Raw genomic sequence first — 24,078 nt, forward strand, 5'->3', positions numbered from 1 at the left:
GGCTCTTATTCCCTGGATTGCCTCATTGACTGCCTGCGGGCACACCAGGTCCTATCCCCTCCTGGTGGGACGTGGCACTTACCAGGAGGGTATCTGTCTTTGTGCGTGAATGCTTCTAGCAAGGCATGATGGATGGGTGGCGCCCCAAGAAAAAGGCTCTTCACGTCTCTGTAAAGAGATGTCATTGTGCCGGCAGCGGGCACGTTCTTGTGCTTTACATAGGACCAATTCAGCCCGTTGGGGGCAAAAATTGGCCCCAGCAAAATGGGAGGATGCCTGCAGCCAGCATGACATCACTTCAGGAAGTGATGTCATCGTGCCCCACCAGCAGAAAACCCGGTGTGCACTTTCCCAGATTGCCATCAGGTTGCCATCAGTGGGCAACTGGGAAGCCTAAGTGTTGGGTAGTGATTAGAATCTTGCACTAGGATCTAGGAAAGTCAGGTTCAAATTCCCACTCTGCCATGGAAGCTCTCTGGGTGATCCTAGGCTGGCCTTTCTCTCTCAGCCTAACCTACCTCACAGGGTTGTTGATGTGAGGATAAAGTAGAGGCAGGATACAAATATCTAAATAAAATAAATAAATAACTGGGCCCATGCACATAAACATCGGTCATGCTTTGGCAAAGACGTATTTCTTCTTCCTCCATTGATGTGCAAATCCGAGAACTGCCCATTTTGCATATGGTGAAACTTTGCAATTTCAATGTATGTATTCTCTAGAAGTCTACATATCTTGTTAAAAAAAATAAGTTTCAAAAGTAAAGGAGAAGCCATCAATGGGTTCATTTATCTGTCTTAAGAATCTGCATTTCAAAGGCAAATGGAAATGTCTAAAGATGCGTATATGCTCATGCATCACCTGAAGAATTGCCAGGCTGTGCTGTACCTGCAGAACCAGGGGCTTGCACTCCACGGAAACTGGGCCCATGCACATAAACTATCTTTGAATCTCAGGGTGTAGTTTGAGTTGGGGATCATTCCATTTTGAGGATCAGTTCTAGAATGTATTAAGGAATAAAGGAAGGACCTCTGAATATCCCCCTCTATCAAGTAGCCCCAGGCTATCCCTCTCCTCTGGGCTCAGGAGGCAGGGCTCTGGGCTCAGAGGGTGTGGTTCCCAGATGCTGCTGAGCTCTGACACGCCTGAACCACTGTCAGGGATTCCACTCTCTACATCTGACCTCACTCTCAACCAACTAAAAAACTTTAAAGCTCCAGGCTGTGTATTGGAGGGAGACAGCCAGAGCACAGTGATTAATGGAGACTCCTTCAGTAAGCCCAGGCCTGAATAGAAGGATCGAGGATCCCATGTGTGGCTCTTTCCGTTCCAGTCAACGTAGAAAATGTCTGATGATGACTCCCAGTGATATCAAACGGTCACATCTCTAAGTGAGAAGAATTTTGCTTTTTGAGACAGTCATGTCTATTTAGGTATAATTTGCCATTGCATAAAGCAAACTCATTGTTGAAATGTATCAGTTTTAAATACAGATGTGTAAAGTAAGGTGATGGGTTGTCAACCTCCAGGTGGGCCCAGAGATCTACTGGAATTACAATGATCTTTGGACCACAGTGATCAGTTTCCATGGAGAACAGGCTGCTTTGGACTCCATCATTATACCTCAGTGAGGTCCCTGTCCTCCCCAGGCTCCACCCCCAAATCCCCAGGGATTTCCCAACCCAGTGTTCGCAACCTTGTCCCAAATGATGCAGAGCTATACTGCTGAATAGATACGTGCGTATGAATATATACACCACACTGTGACTTCTGTGCTCATCTGAACAAAGTTGTCCGAAGGTGCTGCTCTGAAATGGGTAAGCTCTACGACTGTCCACTCTCTGTTATGGCTCCAACTTTGTGGAATGGCTTGCCTGAGGAGGTCTTGAAGGCCTCCCCAGTGACGTGTCTGTCATTCTGCAGGAAGGGTAAAAAGAATGAATCGTGAGGGCACCTGTTTTTAATAATAACATTCGATTTATATACCGCCCTTCAGGACAACTTAATGCCCACTCAGAGTGGTTTACAAAGTGTTACTATTATTACCCCACAACAATCACCCTGTGAGGTGGGTGGGGCTAAGAGAGCTCAAGAGAACTGTGACTCACCCAAGGTCACCCAGCTGGCTTTGTGGAGGAGTGGGGAATCAAACCCGGCTCTCCAGATTAGAGTCCCGTGCTCTTAACCACTACACCAAACTGGCTCTTAGAAAGGGAATAGGGATGTGGGTTATGTTTATGGTTAATGAATGCATTATCTTGCTTTTATTGCGTTGTCTTCTGATTTCTGTAATCTAATTTTTATATTGTTTATAATATTTTTTCTGCATTTTTTCTAATTTTGGGATCCAGTCTTACTATGTTATTATATGTCTTATATTGTTCTTATTGCATCGTTTTTAAATTATATAATCTGTCGTAAGTCCCAGCAAGGAAGGCGAACTGTAAATAAAAAAATACATAAATCTTTTGAAAACAACAGAGTTTACTTCTAAAGAAGACAGTGATCCAGGAGTTTACAGGTACCCTGCACATGCAGTTCAAGGATTCTGGTTCTGGTTCTATATTTCCCAGGTGTCAGAATAGCACAAATTTTACATGTGCTAGACAGTTAATCTGGAAAAGATCACGTTTTCAGCAGTCATCTGAGCTCTAGTACAGTGACTCTGGGACACACCAAACATGTGTGCATGTGTGTGATGTGTGCACACACAAACGTGTGCATGTGTGTGATACATCAAAGATTCTCAACCACTTAAATGAATGGGGTAGCACATGTTTTGAAGGAGTTCTGGGGACTGGTGGCATTCCATATCTTGGCCCCCTTGCTGTTAACAAAGTCATCCCTTACTTCTACGATGAGAACAAACATGACAATATTTTAATGCATACAATAAATAAAGATTAAAGTATCAACTGTGCTTAGAGTTGCTAACCTCCAGGTAGGGCATGAAGATCTCTGTGAATTACAACTGATCTCCAGACCATAGAGATCAGTTTCCTTGAAGAAAATGGCTGCTTTGGTGGGTGGACTCTAAAGCATTATACCCTGCTGAGGTCTCTCCCCTCCCCAAACCCTGCCCTCTCCAGGCTCCACCCCCAAACCGCCAGGAATTTCTCAACGTGGAGTTGGCAACTCTACTTGCACCTGATAGTTTTAAACTTAACCTACAGTATCCTGATCGTCTCCAGATATGCAAAAGGGTTTATCATCCACTGTTTTCCAGAGTATTTCAAGGTTTTTTTTAAATGCAGGGTTTTGTATAATGACAAATCTAATAAGTGAATTGCTCTAACTCCATTTATTGCAGCATTCAGGTCTGTTTTAAATTGATTGGCTTGTTTCTTTTTATTAAAGTTTATGTATTTAAATGAATTTTTTTTTTATCGTGAGATGTTTAAAATGTTTATCTTTAAATTATTTACATCTGGGTATCAATTATTTACTCTGCAAACATCCTGTTTCTACATGCATGCCCTCCCATCCCATACAACACCAGGTAGTCTGCTTGGAGGCTTCAGCAGCTGCAGAATACCTTTTGTGTTTTCAATTTAAAGCCCTGATAGCTCACATTAACGTGGAACGAAATATACCACTCGTGAGTTTGGGAAGGAGATTTTTACTCATAAAACCTTTGATAGTTTAGCCATCTGCTCAGAGTGAAAGAGGCTCATAAAAGAGGCCCAAATAAGGTTAAAGGTCATATGCTACATGGGTCAAGGGGGGGGGAAGGAAAGGTTGGCCATAGTGGACTTTACTAAAAAACTTGTCAGGAAGGGGGTCTTTGACAAATTATGGCACATTCCTCAGCTTTTGGAGGAAAGTATTTGATTACAGTGGGCACAAATGTTGTTGATATTTTCAAAGACTTAACAGAAAATGACTTCTTTTAATTAAAAGAGAGAGAGATTTTAGAATTCCGTTTGCAATCATGCCCACAATTCAATACTTCAGCATGGGAGACATTTTATTTGGGTGAATGTTAATACAACAGCCGAACAAGTTATGTAATGTAGAGCGCTCGTCAGATTTGACCTTTGAACCTGATCATTTATTTTTTTTTAAACTAGCACTAAACGAACTTGTTTCAGTTTCACCATTCTCTGCATTTCCTTGGTTTTAACACTTAGTCCCTATTATGCCCTACACCAACATTACTAATATTGCTTTCTTTATTTGCAAGGGGTTGCAGCCAGCACAATAGAGTGCAAGCAGCTTGAACGTAATTTTCTTCAGAGAACTAGAAGAAAGGAGAGGCTTTGTTGTCTGAGATGAGACAGAGTTCTCAACGCAGCTGTGTTAGTGTCGTGGGCTTGGTTTGATGCCACATCATCACAAGTTTGCATAAAGGAAGATTGGTACTTAAGATGGAGTACTCACCCTTTGAAATATTGTTATATTTTATTCTGTACTTCAACCAGAAATAGTCTTCCACGGTTGCTCGAAGGAAACAAAATCACAAACCAGAATTAAAATTAGGCACAAAGTATTCCTTAAGGAAGGGGATTCTCAGCTGAGCTGGATCCATACACAGTCGGAGGGGGTGCATGGCTGCTTCCTGCCCCCTCTCGGCACGCCTCATCGATGGTAGTTGGAAGCGGTTCTACAAGATGATACAGAAATAAATTCTCAGGTTTGAATTCCCTTCTGCTCATGATAAGCACTTTCATTTGCCATGCCTATTTATACCTTGCCTTGAGGCAAAAGGAAAAGGGAGAGTATAAATTTTTTCACAAATAAGCAAAATGAGAGACGGAGGATTTTTTTTGTTGCCAATTTCACTGTAGCCCCCATCCTGATGTTCAGAGGGGTCCACTGACTCATGAAGGTACAATACTGGGGGGCATAAATTAGTATGCCAGGAGAGGGAGGTGAGAAAGGTGCCATTTATGTATGCCGCTGCACTGTGCTGCACACGATCAAAACCTTCTTTTATTATAGGTGATTAAACATTTTGTGTTAGAATGTACAAGTCTGCGTTGCAGTTTGAAGCATATCTTTTGGAAAGTGATTGGAAAGTTAGGACAGGGCTATGCTTTATGTTAAGTTCTGTGATCATTTAAAAGACATTAATTTTTCCCACTTTTCCAAATGTGGCTGTTGAGGCCATTTTTTCAAGTGTCTCTCCTATATATCCAGCAGATTTTTTATTTTGCTCTTTCCCGAAGGAGCTTGGGGCAGCATGGTTCCTTACAAACAGCCCTGTGAGGTAGGTCACCCAACAAACTTCAGCCCAGCACTGTAACCACCACTACCCAGCACTGGATCTCCCTGCATTTCTTATAGAAGACACCATCATGAACCATGTTGAACTTCTGCGATGTTCTCCCCCTGGGCTGGTGGTGGGGGGGACCAACCCAAAAGTTGCATGTAGAAAACATAAAAAGTCTTCTAAAATTATTGTGAACAGTAATTAAACATATAGTGAAGTTCCAATATTCCTGTCACATGATAAAGTGAACAGGAGCGAAGGTGGTTCTATATGTAAGAGCGGTGCATTTGTGGGCAAAGCTGCTCTACACATGTGTCTTGGTTTTCTGTGTGTGTAATAGGGTTGCCAGCCTCCAGGTAGTGGTTGGAGATCTCCTGGAATTACAACTGGTCTCCAGGCCACAGAGATCAGTTCACCTGGAGAAAATGGCTACTTTGGGAAGTGGACTCTACGGAATTATGCCATGCCAAGGTCCTTTCCCTCCCCAAACCCCACTTTCTCCAGGTTTCTCCAGATTTCACCCTTGAGATCTCCAGGAATTTTCCAAGTTGGAGCTGGCAACTGTAGTGTGCAATTGTTACTGCTTTCCCCAAAGAAGAGTAATTTTAAAAAATTTGGGAATGTCAACCCCCCATTCCCTTTATTATGGCTCTTTGTCATTGCATATCATCTCTCTCTCTCTCCCTCTCTCCATTTGTACTCCACCACTCTCCCCAATAGAGGCATAAGCAGGTTTATATTGGTGTCCCCTCCTCTATTTTATCCTCACAACAACCCTGTGAGGTAGGTTAGACAGTGAGAGTGGGGGACTGGGCCAAGGTGACCCAGTAAACTTCTATTGCAGAGTGGGGATTTGAAGCTGGTCTGACACTCTAAACACTATAGCATATTGATTTATCCCTTTCTCAGTGGATATGCAATCCTGCAATCTTATCTTATGTAACATTCTTTTGAACGTATTTAATGGCAACAAATTAGATCTTCTGTTCAAACAAAATGTGCTCACAATCAAGATAAGGGTGGCTGACGTACTGGCTTCTGATGTACTTACTTTTGATCATACAGAATAATTTCTCACCTTCTACCATTTGCTGCTCCCACATCACATGGACACACCATTATGGTCGCTAAATCTCATTACTGAGTGAAGATAAAATAAAAATCCATATTCACTACAAGGGGAGAGAGTCATATTGGCTGTTATGGCCACCAAGAAAAAGTTCTAGCAGGCCAGTGGCTTTAGGGGGCACCTCTCCTAAGACCCCCCCCCACACACACACACCAGGTGAGGAAGCACAAGCCATCACTCGGTGGAAGGAGGCATCCACTGCACAGATGAGTCTTGAGTAGAAATGGGCATGAACCGTATTACGAACTTCAAAAACCCACGAAATTGGCGATCGCGCAATTGCGATCCGGCGGTTCGTGATTGTCCACGGCCAATGAACCAGCATTCGGAAGATGCCTGGTTCGGTGTGTTCGGCCACGGTTCGGGAAGCCAGACAGTCAGGCGCCAGCAATCAATTCCCCTGGCAACGGAGCCGGGGGAATGCCTGAACTCTGTCTGTGCTCCTTCTGTCGCCCTGGAAACCCGAATGAAAGCCCAGCTTACCTTGATCATCAGGTCTTCCTTCCAACCACAGAGCTGCAAAGCGGTTACAAGTTGGGAGAAGACACCCAGGGGAGGGAGGGGGAAGGGGGTGTTCTGTAGCTATGGACACTCCAATCTCATCCTTGCAAACCCTGATAGGCAGCTCTGACAGCCAAACACAGACCTCCTGCGTTGCTCAATGGGACCTGTGTTTATAAATAGCCGTGGACTCCCAGGCTGGGTTTCATTTTCAGCGAGCAGTGGAGTGGGACAGAGCTCTTGTTTGCCACTTGCTAGCCTTTGAGGAGAGAGACTGAGAGTATAATTGAGCTTGGAATTTTGTGGGAGTTTCCTGGGGGCCTTGGATTGGAAAGGGTATAACTCCAAGATTCCTCTTGCAATCTTGTCCAAACGTGGGTGATGGCTGTAGGAGAGCTTGCAAAACACTCGCTGGGAATATAAGCTCTTTAAGTGCCATGGGGGCTGTTCCACGCCCAACAAACCGCAAACTGCAAACCGGTTCGGCAACGGAAAATGTTCGTTGCAGTTCATGATCTCAGGATCGTTGTTGGCACCGAACTGCGAACCACTGGTTTGTTAAATTTTTTTGGTTTGTGCCCATGTCTAGTCTTGAGGCAGTGGGCACCTTACTTGCCCAGGCTGTGTGAATGGCACAGCAATGCAGTATCCAAGCTAAGTACCCTGCATTATTCATGGAGCTGGGTCTTCATCAAGGGAGTATGAAAGGATGGGGCACTTTCTCAGGTAATTTGGCATCTGAGTGCTGCCCCTGGGAAGCATTGGTCCACTGGACTGCACCTTTAGGGTTGCTGGCACCTGGCATGATACAAGGGGGCAGGGGTATGGGGGCACTCTGGAGTCCATGGTATGATGTGATTTCCAGGGGCAAATCCAAAAACGACATCACAACACTAAGGGAATGCTCTAGGAATCACCAGATGTTTCCTCCTGATTGCCCCCAGAAATTATGTCATATTGTTGATATGACCCACTGTCCTACCATGTGGTGGCAGGGGTCTAGGGTGGCTGCCAGGAGATATCCCATAGCCCTGGACATTATTTTTGGCTACTGAACTGATGCATGCAACAAAAAAAAAGGATGAGTGCAGAGTGGTGGAAATGGCCACATCTGGGTCTAAGACCACTTACCTAGCTCAGTCTCTTTTACCAAGTGTACTATTAACCTGTGGAATGTACTGCATGATATTTCCAGGTCAAATAGTTTAAGGATTATACATAAATACACACCCCCACACACACACCTCAAAACACATTTATTTTGTGAAGATCAGGTCTAAGGTTCAAATTACACATTGTTTTAAATGCTTGGTTGCCACTGAACCACGTCACTTTGCTTTTTGTGGCACTTTTTAAGCAAACATGATGTGATGGGAATCTGGGAAGTGCTGATTGTGATGGCATCATGTCATGCATCTAAACATTAACTAAATATCACCAAGAGATTTAGGGAAGAGACGTGCTTGGGCAGTGGTACTGCTTTTAAGGTTATGTACAACTTTGGCTCTAAGAGGCGTCACGAAGAAACAAATTTGGCATTGCCAGATTGATGGCTTGCCAAATGTCAGGCGTGTTGACTCAGGTGACACAAGATACATCCACAAGTCATATGGGGTCTGTGGCCTGCCATGTGCTGATTTCTGCTCATGTAAGCACTGAACTGGGGACTAGCAAGACAATCATCGGTGATACACTCCCAAATTCTGGTTGTGCTTACAACCACCTCCATGCACTGTTTCAGGACTGGGCAGTTCTTTTGGCCTGAGGTTCACATTAGGGTCTCTGTCTGCTTTGGAAGGTTTCATGTTAGACATCAGCTGTTCTCCCAGCACCTGCAGTTACTTGTACCAGCAGCGCTGCAAGATGCAATGTGGATCAGCAGCAGCTACAGATTGAAAGCAGTGTGTGGTTTGACCCTTAAACCTGATCTGCTCAAAATAATTTTTTTCCAGTTATGTGTAATCCTTAAAATCCACTGAAACTATTTGACTCTGTAATATCATCAGGCAGTAAATTCCACAGGTTAATTATACACTCAGTAAAAGATTCTTTCCCTTTATTCATTCCAGTGGTGACTGCCTTTCAAATTTAATCAGGTGACCCTTCCTCCACATTTGCTTTTCTGTTGTGATATCAGTAAAATCCATCACCCTGGATATGATTTTTCTCCATGCACAGAGAAGGACCCCATATATCTTTCGCTCCTCTCCCCTTTGGCATGGCCCTATACATATGCAAGGTGATGGGCTGTTAAGCAGGGGGTGGGGGAGCTCCCATGTGCTCTTCATTTCCCCATACAGACCTCTCTCTCCACTCAGTTGCACTTCATGACCTCTAGAACTCAATTAGCTTAATTATGGGAATCACGGGCTGTGCAGTGTAGTGGTTAGGGTTGCAGACTGCGATTGGGGAGACCCAGCTTCAAGTTTTTGCTCAGCCATGAAGCACGCTGGATGGCCTTGGGCCAGTCAATCTTTCAGCCTAACTTACTCCAAAGAGTTTTGAGGATAAAATTGAGGAGCAGAGAGAATCATGTACATTAAGCAGAGCTCCTTGGAGGAAGGCCAAGAAAAAAAATGTAATAATAATAGGAGGTGTACTCCTTCTATTTTTTTCCTCAGACTACAGCATTGCATCTACAAGACATATTCTTGTACTATGATCCTGAATATGGATATTTCTGCACAACCAAGACCATAGCTTAGTTTTGTGCTTTTCCAAACTTTTTATGACTGGAGCACACTTTTCTCATCTGGAATACCCTTGTAGCTGAAAAGAATGACCTGTCCTAACAGGAGTTTACTATAGTTCTACATGAGTAACAGATGTAATAATGCTTCCTGGTAGGAAACAGGCAAGCACAGTGTGATAAAATCATGCAGAGATCCAACAGGTAAACCATCTTGTATGTGTTCCAGTGTATTTAGATAGAGAATGAATCAATTATTTAAGGTGCAATCCTAAACAGAGTTGCACCCTTCTAAGTATACTGAAGTCTTAGCTGAGTATAATTCTGCTTACTACTACATTGTTAGTAACACTTTATTTATAAATGCGGCAGAATGATGTGTTCTCCATGGAATATATTTGGAAGGATGCAGGGCTGAAACTCATTTAGCATATCACAGGCAGCCTCTTCTGCTGATAGGTATCTGGAGCTCACAGGAACCTTTTTTTCTTACCTGTTTATTTGTTTAAGCAAGTTCTTAGCAGTGCTTATTTTTGCTTCTATCTTCTCCTTGCTGACTGCAGCATCGAGTGATGAATTGCATGTGTGGATGACCTGTTCCAGATCAGCCATGAGAGGGACTTTTCATTGTCCAGCAAAACCAAGGAAATAGTTCCAACCTGTAGAAGCATTAGACCATACTAAGATATAGCAGTTAGAATGTACAGGGAGATCACTTGTTTTGACCTTTAATTGATCTAAAATTGGATATTGTGTAGGGAAAAGATCATATTTAGTTCGAGAAGACTCACAGGAGTTGGAATTGGAGATATAATATTGATGAACTCTGATTAAGATATGTTCTGTGTACTCTGTATTTTATTATTACAACTCTTGTAGTGCCAAATCTTAATGCTCCTCTGACCCTGTTATTCCCTCTTCTTCCTTTGTACCCTTTTTGTTCTGAAAATAAAATTAAAAAAATAGTCCCGACCTGGTTTTCCACTGGAGAAAGAAGGAGGAAGGGGTTGCCTTTGGCCACCAAAAAGGGTGTGCTGCTGGGGATCATGGGACCTGCATGGACAAAAACAGTGTGTCAGGGACTGTAGTAAAGGACAGGAACTGGGACTGAATGAAAAAGCTGGCTGGATCCAACCTAATGCTTTCCCCCAGAGTCAAGTCATACATTCAGCAGTGAGTTATGTGTTAAAGTATATGATGTGCAAACCAAAACTTATTGGTTTCCTTTCCTCAACCTGTATTCTAGTCTAACAATTGAGCTGAAGCTATCATCACCATCGTCTTCCTAACTAAAACACATTTCTCCTCTCCCCCCGCCCCCACACACATCACCCGAAGACAAAAGAGATGGCAGTGATTGGTGGGTCTATTTTATTTGCAGATCCATTTGCACTGTCATTATCCTTGAATCATACTGTACTTTCTTCTTGCCTATCCCTGCAATGTAAATGGAAAGGGGTGACTGTGGGACGTCCTGTACCAATCAATCTCCATTCATTATACGTGAAGCATGGTGAATTAGTCCACTTTGTCATCTGTGGAATATTAGTAGGCTTTGGCCTTCTTTTGCTCACTCAATCCGATTTGTAGGCGCTTATTCTTGCACTTCTGACCTCCGGATTGGATTATTGGAATTCTTTGCTGACAGCTCTTCCTGATAAGGTGCCGGCACAGGATTCTGTTAACCCGGCATGCAATGAGGACTGGGTGCATCGTGGTCTGAAAAAGCTGGGACAGGCTCTCAAACCCAGCAGCGACTTTTCATGAATATGTAACAGCTGTCTTAGGATCGCAGTAACTTATTATTCCATTTCAAGAAGGTGACAATGTGTGGCCTGCTATGAAGGCTTCAAGACATCACCCCAGTGATGACTCCATTAGCAGCAACGAAGCTTTGTCACCACCAGTTAATCAAATGCTATTGATGTTCGTGACATTTACAGACTGATTCTGTGCATAGTGATGCCAAAGTAAGGCCCGCTTAAGGCAGGATTGTAGTCTCAGTAAGGTTGCCAACCTCCAGGTGGTGGCTGGAGATCTCCCAGAATTGCAACTGATCTCCAATCTCCATGGATGGCTTCCCACAGAGAAAATGGCTGCTGTGATAGATGGACTCTATATAGCATTACATTGCACTGAGGTCTCGCCCCTCTATAACCCCTTCCGTCTTCAGCTCCAACCCCCAAATCTCCAGGAATTTCCCAAGCTGCAGCTGGTAAACCCAAGTCTCAGGTGCCATTATTCTGAGATTGTGCCCCTTCTTTGACTCCACTGGTATATAAAAGCCACAATATATCTAATTCTCAATGTTGCCCCATCTGTGGATACTTAAATCTGGAGACTGGAACAATAGCGACAAGTTTGCAGAAAAATCTTAAATATTAAAAAAAAAACTCAGGTGTGTGTGTGTGTGTGTCAAAAACCCCAAATAATAGAAGTAGCACATCTACTTTTAGGAAATGAATGCCCTCAAGTGCCGTTGCTAGGCAACCACAACAAAATTGGCAAGCTTCAAGTTTTGGTCCTTGTCAGTAAAAGTCAGGGGGGCAGGGCCTTTTCCAGGGCTGTTTTTGTCTTTGAAGGAGGACTTAGGGTAGAGCCACCAGCAACCACCAGGTAACTTAATACTATCTGACTGGCATGACTCCACCAGGCCTGGCTGCTTACTACTGTTCAACAGTAGATACAACACAAAAGCCAATGAGGTATAGTGTTTAGCATTTTGTACTAAGACAGGGTTGCCAACTCCAGGTTGGAAAATTCCTGGATATTTGGTGGTGGAGCCTGGGGAAGGCAAGGTTAAGGTGCAGAGGGACCTTAGAAGGGTATAATAACAAAGCAGCCATTTTTTTCTAGAGAAACTGATCTCTGTAGATTGGAGATGAGTTGTAAATCCAGGAGATCTCCAAGCAGCACATGGAGGTTAGCAACTCTAGACTAGGATCAGGTTTTGCCATGAAAGCTCACAGGGCAGCCTTGACCCAGTTACACTTTCTCTGCCTAACCTACCTCGCAGGGTTATTGTGAGGAGAAAATGGAAGAGAAAATGTAAGCTGTTTTGGGTCCCTACTGTGGAGAAAGCTAGGGGTATAAATAAAGTAAATGAATAATAAATATACCTGAAGCCTGGTGGGGAGGGGCAGGTAAAAAGTTGGTTTGTGGGAAGGAGAAAAGGTTGAGGTTATGGGGGTTGGCAGGAGGAGGAAAAGAAGAAATAATGTAGGGTGGGGGTACAGAGGAAAGTGAGGCATCCCTCCACCATGCAACTGGACCAGCCTGGTGGCCAGAACTGCATAACTGGGCTTGGCTCAGATATTGAACCTTTTTTGATTGCTCTGGATAGATGGCTGGTGTGCTCATAAGTAAACACAACTTGTTCAGAAGTGTTGCAACACTGCCTGTGCCAGGTAGGATCACCCCCAGAGATGTGGGGAAGGGGGAAAGTAGCTGAAGCATCAGGTATCCAGTGCAAGTTGGAACACAACAGGATGGAGCCATCCCATAAATCACTGGGAGAAATCATGGCAGCTAAACTATGACAAAAAGACATATATAGTGAATATCTTCTCTAAGAAAGGAAGCAAACATATAACTGCCACTGAAATTTTATATTTCTTTCAGAGTGAAAGGTGAAAAGAGTGCTTTAGTTGCCAAAAGATTCAAATGTGAACATCTCCATGAATTTCCCAACCCAGAGTTGGTGATCTTATTGGCTGCTCTAATTTGTAAATTGTTCCCACCCACATACAGTGTTTTCTGCGCAGAATCTGGTAAGTTTCCCATGGCTTGAACAGGCAAATTTTCCTCATCTACTCCTTCCTTTGGGTAAGCCGCTCCTCTCAGCCCCAGCTCCCTTGCTGTATTGTGGGGATAATAATAACACTAACGTGCTCAGCGCTCTGGGTGAGGTGCTAATCTGTCTAGAACAGCAGTATAGAAGCACAGTTATTGTTGTTGTTGTTGTTCCCTTTTAGCTAGGCTTCGGAACTCCAGGCAAGACCTTGCATTTTCCCAGAATTATGAGTGATCTCCAGACTACAGAAATCAATTTCCCTGGAGAAAATGGCAGCTTCAGAGGGCAACCACTATCAGTGTATCAATAGATTATAGGTGAAATTGCTCCCCAGATTCCTTCTTCCACCGGCACTACTCCCAAATCTCCAGGAATTTCCCAGGCCAGAGTTGGCAACTCTACCCTTACCTGCTCTCAACTTCCTGTGCCTCCTGAAGTGTGGTAATTTTTTTGTGTTTTATTTACCATTTCATATTTTTATGCATGCTGAGGGGGGGGCACTCTGGGTAGTAGAAACACCTATCTTGTTTTCAGGTTGCCTGGTTTTAGTGCTTTAGCGATTAGCACAACTCACCCACTTTTATTATTCGATATAGTGCAATCTGGGGTGGGGGGAGTTGCAAGGAATGGGGGGGGGGGAGAAAAACTATTTTGCAGTTCCTCCCCTCCCCCCGTTTCGCTTTCCCAGGCCTCCAGGATTCTATCCCAGGGTGCACACTCACTTTTCCTCTTCCCCTTTTTATTCTTTTGATACTACTCATCAGGGTACTTTTTGAGCATTTTTCTTTTGAGCAATTGTTATTTTTCTGCATTTCTAGGACAATCACGAGTATAGAGAAACTACCTCATCTGTGGTTGGCCAGTTTTTTGTGCTTTTTGTGATTGGCAATGTCCAGCCATTTTATTGATAGATGCCGTGATACTGATTTAATTAATACCTTACAGTCCTAAGAACTCCTATAACACACTAGATCAGGGGTCCTCAGCCCTTACAAGCCTGCAAGCACAATTGGAATTCTAACAGTGCAGTCCTAAGAAGAGTTACTCTAGTCTAAGCCCATTGAAATCAATGGGCTTAGACTGGAGCAACTCTTCTTAGGAATATACTGTACAACAGGGCCATGGGCACAACCACAAAATGACTGCTGCAGGAGGTGGAGCCAACCTAGGTTTGCCAGGTCCCTTGACTCCCCTGGTGGGAGCCTGGCAGCCTGGCACTTACCCTGCTGTGTCCCTTGATTCTTTCTTTGTGCATACCAGAAACAGGCCCACTGCAGGGGGTTGCAGGGAACGATTTGCTGTGCTGTGGGCGTGGGAGCCCACTGCGCCACCTGGGGGGTGCCCCAGAGAGTGCCCCCCCTCACTGGCCAAGTAAGTGGGTGCAGGGGGGAAGGGTGGGAGCAGGGGATCCCCCACCCCAGGTGGGGGAATGGCACCCCTAAGGCAACCACAGAATGTCAGGGAGTAAGGTTATGCATAATTCTACTAGTAATTCATCAGCATGTCAGGCTGCATTCCATTTAACGGGATGGCTTCTAAGATGAACATATTGTTTAACAATATTATCTTTCATGCACACAGCTTACCTTCAGTCAGGTAGTGAAGATCCTAATGCTGTGGTGGCAGTTGCTGCTGAAGCTACTTTTAAAGAATTTGCACAGGTAATCAGATCTCCTATGGCCAATCAGAAGCCCTGCTAGGCAAAAGCCATCCCATCCACGCTTGGCAGATGCAAGGAAAGATGTCTGTCAACACCTGGTGCCCATGGATGCCTCATTGGGGACCCTGCACTGGAGCTTTATAGCCTTTGCTCTACTCATTTTTCATTTTTAGGATTGGACTGTGCTTCGTTACATGTTTGAACAATAAAAATGAACTACCCATCCAGAAGAGTGTCCACTCTCTGAAGGGACCGATAGCAAATACAATTGGAAACACTTTAAATATTTGTATGCTCCATTAAATGCTTGCAATTTAGGCAAGTTCCTTAAAGATAAGGATATCTCTCTGGGGACCAAGATCAGGATAATTCAAACTATGGCATTTCCCAGTACTATGAATGGATGTGAAAGCTGGGCAATGAAGAAAGCTGACAGGAAGAAAATGGATTCATTTGAAGGAGGAGAGTTCTGTGGATCCCATGGATGGCCCAAAAGACCAATAAGTGAGTTCTGAATCAGATCAAGCCTGAATTCTCCCTGGAAGTTAAAATGACAAAACTGAGGCTATTTCACTTTGGTCACAAAATGAGAAGATTCTCTGGAAAAGTCAATAATGCTAGGAAAACTGGAAGGCAGTAGAAAAAGAGGAAGACCTAAAATGAGATGACTTGACTCAATAAAGAAGGCCACGTCCTCCAGTTTGCAACATCTGAGCAAGTCTGTTAATAATAGGATGTTTTGGAGGTCTTTTATTCATAGGGTTGACATAGGTCAGAAGAGACTTGATGGCACATGACACACACACACACACACACAGTCAAGCTCCAAACTTTATGATGCAGTCTGCTTGAAAATAGCCATGTCGCTTTTGAATAGATGGACCAAGATTCCAGTTATCCCTGAACAGAATGCAAGACCCTTCAATGCCGTGACAGGAAAACTAATTCGGAAGTGCAGTGAGGGGTCATAAAAATGGTGGATTACTGAAGTAATTCATTTGTAACAAGTAAGTGTACAAGATTAACTTCCTGGAAATGGGATAGAAGGAGGGAAAGGTTGAAGAGTAAGACCTTTATGATTTTTGTCAGGGTTATGAATACATAAAACAATGGGTACTTCTGGAGGACAGAAGCTTTTGGATTAACCTCCCCGCACATCTGTGAGTAACCTATTGACCTAGTCAAAGATTTTTGTGGCGTTTGCTCCTCGTATCAAAGCTATCTATTTGAGAATGTCAACATTTCACAACCTTCTATTTCAAAATGATAACTAGAAAATAATCATCCCGCCATTATAACCAGTTGTTTATACTGCCAAAGTCAGCTAGACATTACTGCAAGAATTCTTGTGCAACAAACTGTGTGTGACTCAAGCCTCAGATCACATGATGGGCCTTTTTATTTTGGAAACAAACCTGCAGTAGGAATGAATGGCAGACACCCCACGGCTGAACGTTTGTACTAGCATATCTGCCTGTGGCATAAGTATCATGTTTTGAGATGTTTTCACTAGAATATTGGCCTCAATCCAGGAATGCTTGTCTGCAAAAAGGCAGAGTGTGCCTAGAGAAGTGTGTATGAGAAAACTGTACAGGATGTCAATCTGCATTGATGTTGAGAAATGGATCGGTGTCAAGCCAGGGATAAAACTAGCCTTCCTTATCAGATGGGTCTGCTACATTTCCAAGTGGAACAACCCAGTTCTCCAGGTGGAATGGCAAAGTTAGTCCTATGGCCCCATGGCAGGGACTCTATCTTGGAGGAGTCATGCACCAGAACTAGTCTTAAGATCATGTGCCCTGTAGCTCCCAACAAATCAGATGGACCTTGCAAAATATCTATGGTATGATCGTTAAGGAACTCCAGGCAGTTGGAGCAAGACCAGAACTTTGGGTTATAATCTGTGGAACAGGATCGACTCCAAGGAATAGCAAGAAGTAAGTGCATTCCCATTAACAATCTCACACCCATAATTTTCCATCACAGTACATTCAGGATCTATGGAATGTATTAAGATTTTATCTCATTATATACAGAAAAAGCTTTGATCTTATAATAAAGCTCTCTGTGACATCTTTGTTCTCTTAAACTAATTGGCAGGATCTGGCTCAGAGTGTTTGGAGACTTAAACTGTTACCTGAAAGGCTTGGGCTTCTGAAGCAAAGCCTACTTGGAAATCCTCAGGAATCTTGTTCAGTAGTCCAAGCAGCCAATCAGATTTCAACTGGTACACAAGCAACAGGTGGGGCATAGATGCTGGGCTGCATCCTTCCACCTATTCCTCTGGAGAAAAAGGGAGAAGGGGGTTGCTTTTGATCATCAAAAATACTATGCTGAGGTTCAGGGAAACCACGTGGACATGTGGTGACCACAGTGGAGTGAGGGTTTCCACCACCACGTGGACATGTGGTGACCACAGTGGAGCGAGGGTTTCCAACACTGGCTGATTCCACACACGTTGGATAATGCACTTCCAATCCTCTTTATAGATCATTTGGAATAGATTTTTTCATGTGCAGAACAAAAAATCCACCTCAAACGATTGATAAAGTGCATTGAAAGTGCATTATCCAACGTGTGCGGAATCAGCCACCGTCTCAGCTAATGGCGGGAGATTTGAGCAGCAGTGGCTGGAGTGGGAGGAATTTGGGGAGGATGTGATATCCCTTCTGGGTAGGGTTGCCAGGTCCCTTTCACCTCCAACCGGGAGGTAGGGAGAGCTGGCACTTACCTCGTGCTACTCACGAGGATCCTCTTTGTGCACATGCTTTGCGTGCATGCACCTCAAGGCTGATGTGATGACATCACTTTCAGAAGTGACATCATCGTGCCGGCCACACAAACATAAATCAGCCCTAAACAAAGCACGGGAATGCTTCCATAGCCAGAGTGATGACGTCACTTCTGGAAGTGATGTTGCCACGCTGGTTGGGAGCGTGTGCATGGTGTGCATTCCTGAGGTGCCCAGGGCACCTGGGAACCCTACTGGGTGATGCTCTAGGCTGCCTCCTGTAGTCTCTATGGTCTTTACCATACAGACTAAAGGGAATTCCTAGAGTGTCACTATTTAGAGAGCTCACGGTTGGGAAACTGGGGCTGGGGGGTGGGGGTGGATAATGGTGAGGAGAGGAATTGAGTAGAAAAGCTGGTAGTATCCAACCTGCTAAAAAATCCAGAAAGATCAATCAAGGTTATTGATCCTAATGATGGGATTGCATACCTTTCTCCATGATCTATGGGGACGCAGAGTTTGCTTTATGGCATTAATGGCCATGCATGAACACATACAGCCCCATGAATCAGCTGCTCCATTTTTATGAATTGATTAAAATATTTATACCCTGCCTCTCCTTTGGGCTCAAAGCCATCTATAGAGTATGCAGTGTTGGGAGTTATCCAGTAATGACCTATGCATGCAGAATAAAGCATTGCCCCATTTATCGTTTGAACAATAGAATACACTATCATTCTTCATATGCATTGAACAGCCGCTACCATGAGCGCTGGATGCATGCTGGGCAGTGATGGCGATTAGAAATTGAGACTATCTGCTGATTAAAGAATTTTTAGCTAATTAATCACCTATCTTTTAACCAGTTAAGTGATTAATAGTGCAATCCTATGCAGCCTTACTCCAGCCTAAGTCCATTGAAATCAATGGACATGGACTGGAGTAATTTTGTATAGAATCGCACTGTAAAACACTTAACATGGGAAGCAGTACCAAATCCAGTAGGAAAATAATTTAGGCTGCCTGTGTAGAATTTTTTTTAAAAACCATAATCATGCACATTTTATGGTTGAAAACATTTTGGAAGAATAAAGCAATCAACACATCAAAGATGGATTCTAAAACAACAGATTTTAAAATCAAGTCCATTACTTAAATTTGGATTGCCCGGCTTCATGTGGGACTTGAAGTTCTCTAGGAATTATAGCTGATTTCCAGTTTATAGAGATGAGTTTGCCTGGAAAAAAATGACTGCTTTGGAAGGTGGAATCTATGACATCACATTCCCACTGAGTTCTCCTCCATCCTTAAACCCTGCCCTTTCCAGGCTCCACCTCCAAATCTCCAGGAATTTCCCACTACAGAGCTGGCAACCCTAGCAAATCAATAATCAAACTTTTAATGCACTAAATGTTACATTTTTATATTTTGTATTTGAAATCTGAAATACAAGTCTACTTTTCATTAGAGGTCTCTTGTCATACATGCTCCCCTTTATAGAAATGATCCCTTATGCGTCTCAATCACTGCTCAGAGAATTCTTATGAAGAAACATGGAACTTAGATAAATTTGCAAATGCCCCAAATCCGCATTTTATACTGGAAACCAAAGGGCCAACTTAAATATACAAATCCTTCTGTGGTACACTAAATCCAACATCAAACGACGGCTTATCACCAAAAGCCAACAAATATGTTAACAAGTTAAAGCTTAAAACACAATGAACTGAGGTTACACCTTGCTTCTAGGAGAGCAAAACAGTCCCTTACATTCCAAGTGAATAAAACAGATGCTTTTATGCATGCTCAGAGCACAGCTGGGGTGAGGTAATAATTGGCACCAAATACCTTACAATGAAATGTGTGCAGTTCATATGCTCAAGAAAGGTCCTTGCACAATGTTTCCCCCTCTTTCTCCTCCTCTGCATACCCCACCCACATCTTTATCCCTCCCATATTATACCCCAAAGAAATTTAATTTGTGTTTTATTTTCTAAAATCCCTGGACTCCAAAGTACACACAGAGACATAGCTTTTGCCTTGTTAAGCGACTGAATTGTCTGCAAAGTAGAAGCCTGTTCCAAAGTTTACAGCTAATTCCCGTCGGCCTGCATCATAATTGAACAGCCAGATTCCCATTTACAAAAGAAGGATGTATCAGAACAAACAATGCATAGGGAGTCCTCCAAAAAAAAAAAAGCATGGAGAACAGTACAGCACGCTCCGGAATAATGATTTAACAAAGCCGTTTGCCAACAGAGAATACATTTTCACCCAATCGTTCTTTTTATACTTAAGTTTTGCATTATATGTTTATTTTTTTTGGCCAATGGAAAAGTTGTTTTCTACTCTTGAGAAACCAAGCTGAACACAAACTTAGCAATAATGCCCCTTTTCTCGTCCCCCTCCAAAAAAGGTCAGGCGGGGGTACCCCCCAAATAAAGGGGGAGGAGAATAAATTTGACACAAAGAAATTAAGCCTGCCATAATGTCTGTGTTTCATGTTAACAGCCCTGCTCCACCCTGCTGTGTTGACTATAATGCTCTATCACAAGTACTGTCAGGGGTCCATGCTGAGTAGCTAATTAAAACAATTACAAAGACAAAGGAGGTATCAATGGCATTCCAAGCTGCAAACAAAGCGATAAAGATAAAGAGAAAAATTATCAATGGTTAATCTCTTTGGTCCAGGTTTTGAAGTAAGGATAGTGCCCCCCCCCCCACAAATGGCAGAAAGGTCCTCATATTTCCTACTCTGGAGCAGTGGGTGCTTTTTTACTTCAGCTGCTGCAAGAAATAAAATATTTGCAGAGGAAAAGGTGGCAAGCGAGAAGTATCTATAAAATGTGCAGCAACTCTGACGCAGCAGGTAACATTGCTGCTGCAGTGTGAGTCTAGCTTGTATAAACCGTGTGTGAATTTGAGTGACAGAAGTTGTGAGGCCTTTAAAAACCATCGAAATTATTTTATTGGCCAGGCAACAAGCCGATCCTGAAAGATATTCTGGAGGAATGCAAGTAAACGCTCACCTGTTCAATACCATTTAGCTCCAATATCGCTTACTCTCAGATACAGTGCAAGAGATTTCCCAGGAAAACCTGAGTTTAAATCCTTACAGATATGAGTTCCTACATGTTTGCCCCAGTGAGGCAAACAGTGGTTCCCTGGGGCAGTTTCAGGTCATAAAATCATGAATGGGTATGTCTTAACATACACCACCATTCACATCATAATTTTATCTAAATTTGATCTCCTCGTGCACGATTTTTACAAAAATAAAATTTGGAGAACGCTATATACAGAATTCTCATACACCGCATGAAATCGAGTTACGAAGTTCACAGAGTCGTGCTTTTGAGGTGAGCCACTCTTACAGCCCCTTCAGGTCTTGCTCTTGATCCATTCAAAATAAGTGATTGACTAGGACCTTAAAAGCACATTCTAATTGGCTCCCTAGAGTGATGGACTAGGACCTGGAAGACCCAGGTTCAATTCCCTCTCGGTCACGGAAGCTCGCTGGGTGACCTTGGGCCAGTCACACACTTTCAGCCTAACCTACCTCATAGGGTTGTTGTGATGGAGGAAGGAGTAGAGGAGAATGATGTATGTAGCTTTGGGTCCCCACTAGGGAGAACGGTAGAATATAAATGAAATGTAAACCAGTGATACATGATGGTTAGAGTGTCAACCTACTACCTGGAGAGACTGGAATTAACTGGGTGACTCTGAACCAATTATGGTCATAGATCCAGAGGAGTTAGCCGTGTTAGTCTGTAGTAGCAAAATAGTAAAGAGTCCAGTAGCACCTTTAAGACTAACCAACTTTACTGTAACATAAGCTTTCGAGAACCACAGTTCTCTTCATCAGATGCATCAGTTCTCTTCGTTACTATTATGAACCAATTATGCTATCTCAAACTAATCTACCTCTTAGGGTTGGTGTGAGGATGAAAACGGAAGAGAGGAGAGAAGCATGGTATGGCACCTTGGTGGCCCAGCCCTCACTGGGCAGAAAGGTAGAATATCAATTTTGTAAACATATCAAATAATGTCACTCTGAGCTCCTTGGAAGGAAAGGCAGGATAAAAAATGCAATAAATGAATAAGCAATACACAGTGCAATCCTAAGCAGAGTTAGAATCATCTAAATTCATTTGCTTTCAGCATTTTAGCTTCTGGACAACCCAAAGAGATGGTGGCATTGACAGAAAGTGGCTGCTCCAGGACAGTATTGTTTTCTTCATGTTTGACTGGGCCCATTCTTGCCCCTCAAAGTCCACTCTTCTCCTTCACCCTGTTAAGAATTTTTGCCATTGTATATGAAAAAAAGTATAATAAAAAAAGAAAGTTTGCTCTTTGTAGGTTTATGGTTTACATTCTCATTTGTTCATTTCATGGATTAAGTTAATGACTAACACATGACTGACTCATTTCCAAAATACTTTCATTAAAATCCATTTCCACCTTCAAAACCTCAGACTTCCAAATCTTATATTGTAAATTCTGTCCATTTGAAAACAGGCAAAAACACAAATAATATCCTCACCAATGTGTTAATTAAAAACCTTCATTGGCTTGAAGTGGAAATGATTTTGTGCATGTTTTCCCAGAGAGCTAGAGGTTATGGCTCAAGCATTTCTAAAGAAACTTCAAGTTTGCTTCTTAAAACAGCTTTCAAGTCATTGTAATATGAGAGTAGCTCTCCAATTTTGGTTCTAGACTTTTGCGATCCCAGAGATAAACATGTATCGTTCACTTCATCAGTGTGAACCGAGCAGATAACTGCAGAGATGAGAACCATTCACCAGCTATATTTTGAAAAGTGTTGAGGGGGGGGGGGGGGAGCCACAAACTTGGTTAAACATGAAAACACATTACCAGCAGTTCTGAAGTATGAGAAACCTACTTGCAATGTGAGTATAAACAGTCTTAAAAAAATCTTTTACATGCTAATATTGATACAGGACATCTTAAAAGAATCTTTTGTTTTGTCATTAACTGCCAATTTGCGTAAACAAATGTTATTATCTTCTGGAGGGGAAGCAACTTTTGAGTTAAAAAAAGTTTTGTTTTCTTTTTTGCATTATCAAACAGAGCTGGTTATCACCCCTAATATTTGCAGAGAGCTCATTTAGAATTATAGAATAATACAGGGTTGAATAGCAAGGAATTCATTTGCTAAATTAATCAGTGTAAACCAAACAGCAAAGCTATCATGAACTGGGTGGGCCAGATCTATAAATGGACTTTGAATTCCAGTCAGCTGTGCTTTTAATCAGCTGAGCACAAGCCAGCCAAAAAACCCCAGTGATTAACCAAGAAATAACCTTGAGGGAGTAGCAATGGCTTTATTTTGCAATGGATGAAAATGACAGGGAGTGCAGGCTGTAGCTAGAAGGAATGGTAATTGTGATATTATTAGACACAAGCAGGTAAGCAAAAGTATGCATCAAAAAGTTGTTAAACACTGGAAAATTAGAGCTAGCCCATAATCTTTGCACAATGAATAAGCTGCCAGTGATTTGCAATTGAAATGCCCAGAGGGGCCCCTGTTTTTATCCTTTTTGTAAGCATATCAGCTGAACCCTCCCCTTCTCATCAAAAACCTGTTGCACCTGTCTGGGGGTTAATACTCTTGTGATTTATTCTAGCATGTGGGGGGAGGGAGTGCATTTTTAAAGGGTCCAATACGTCCTAATTTTCTTTAGAGGCCACTTGAAGGGTTGCCAACCTCTAGGTGGGTCCTAGAGATCTCCTAGAATTACAATTGATCTCCAGCTAACAGAGATCGTTTCCCCTGGAGAAAAGGGCTGTTGTCAAGGGGGGACTCCAGCATTCTACCCAACGAAGGTCCCTCTCATCTGTAAACTCCGCCCTCCCCAGGCTCCACCCCCAAAATCCAGGAATTTCCCAAACTAAAGCTGACAACTACAGCCACGCCTTGCCTTTCTTCTTCAATGGCTGGCCCTTGGCATGCACTTTGTGCTGTGAGACATGGGAACTGGCTAGGAAAGGAAAGGGGAAAAGAGGGATCCACTGAATGAATCTGTGCTCCGGACCGCTAAAGCTTATGCTGGAATAAAATATTGTTAGTCTTTAAGGTGTCACAAGACTCCTGTTTATTGAACCCCATGGAGACTCTGTAGAAGATGACCATATATTTATATTTGAAGTTTCTACTTTACTAAGTTGATGGACAGATCTCCGCTTCCTGATAAAGACTGGCATTACTCCCCTGCATTGTATGATACACTCCAACGTGATTAGTGGTTAGAGTGCCAGACAAGGATCAAGAAAAGCCGGGTTCAAATCTCCACTGTGCCATGGAAAGTTGCTAGATGACCTTGGACTAGGGCTGCCAC

This window comes from Eublepharis macularius, chromosome 5 (assembly GCF_028583425.1).
Source record: "Eublepharis macularius isolate TG4126 chromosome 5, MPM_Emac_v1.0, whole genome shotgun sequence".
Taxonomy (NCBI): Eukaryota; Metazoa; Chordata; class Lepidosauria; order Squamata; family Eublepharidae; genus Eublepharis; species Eublepharis macularius.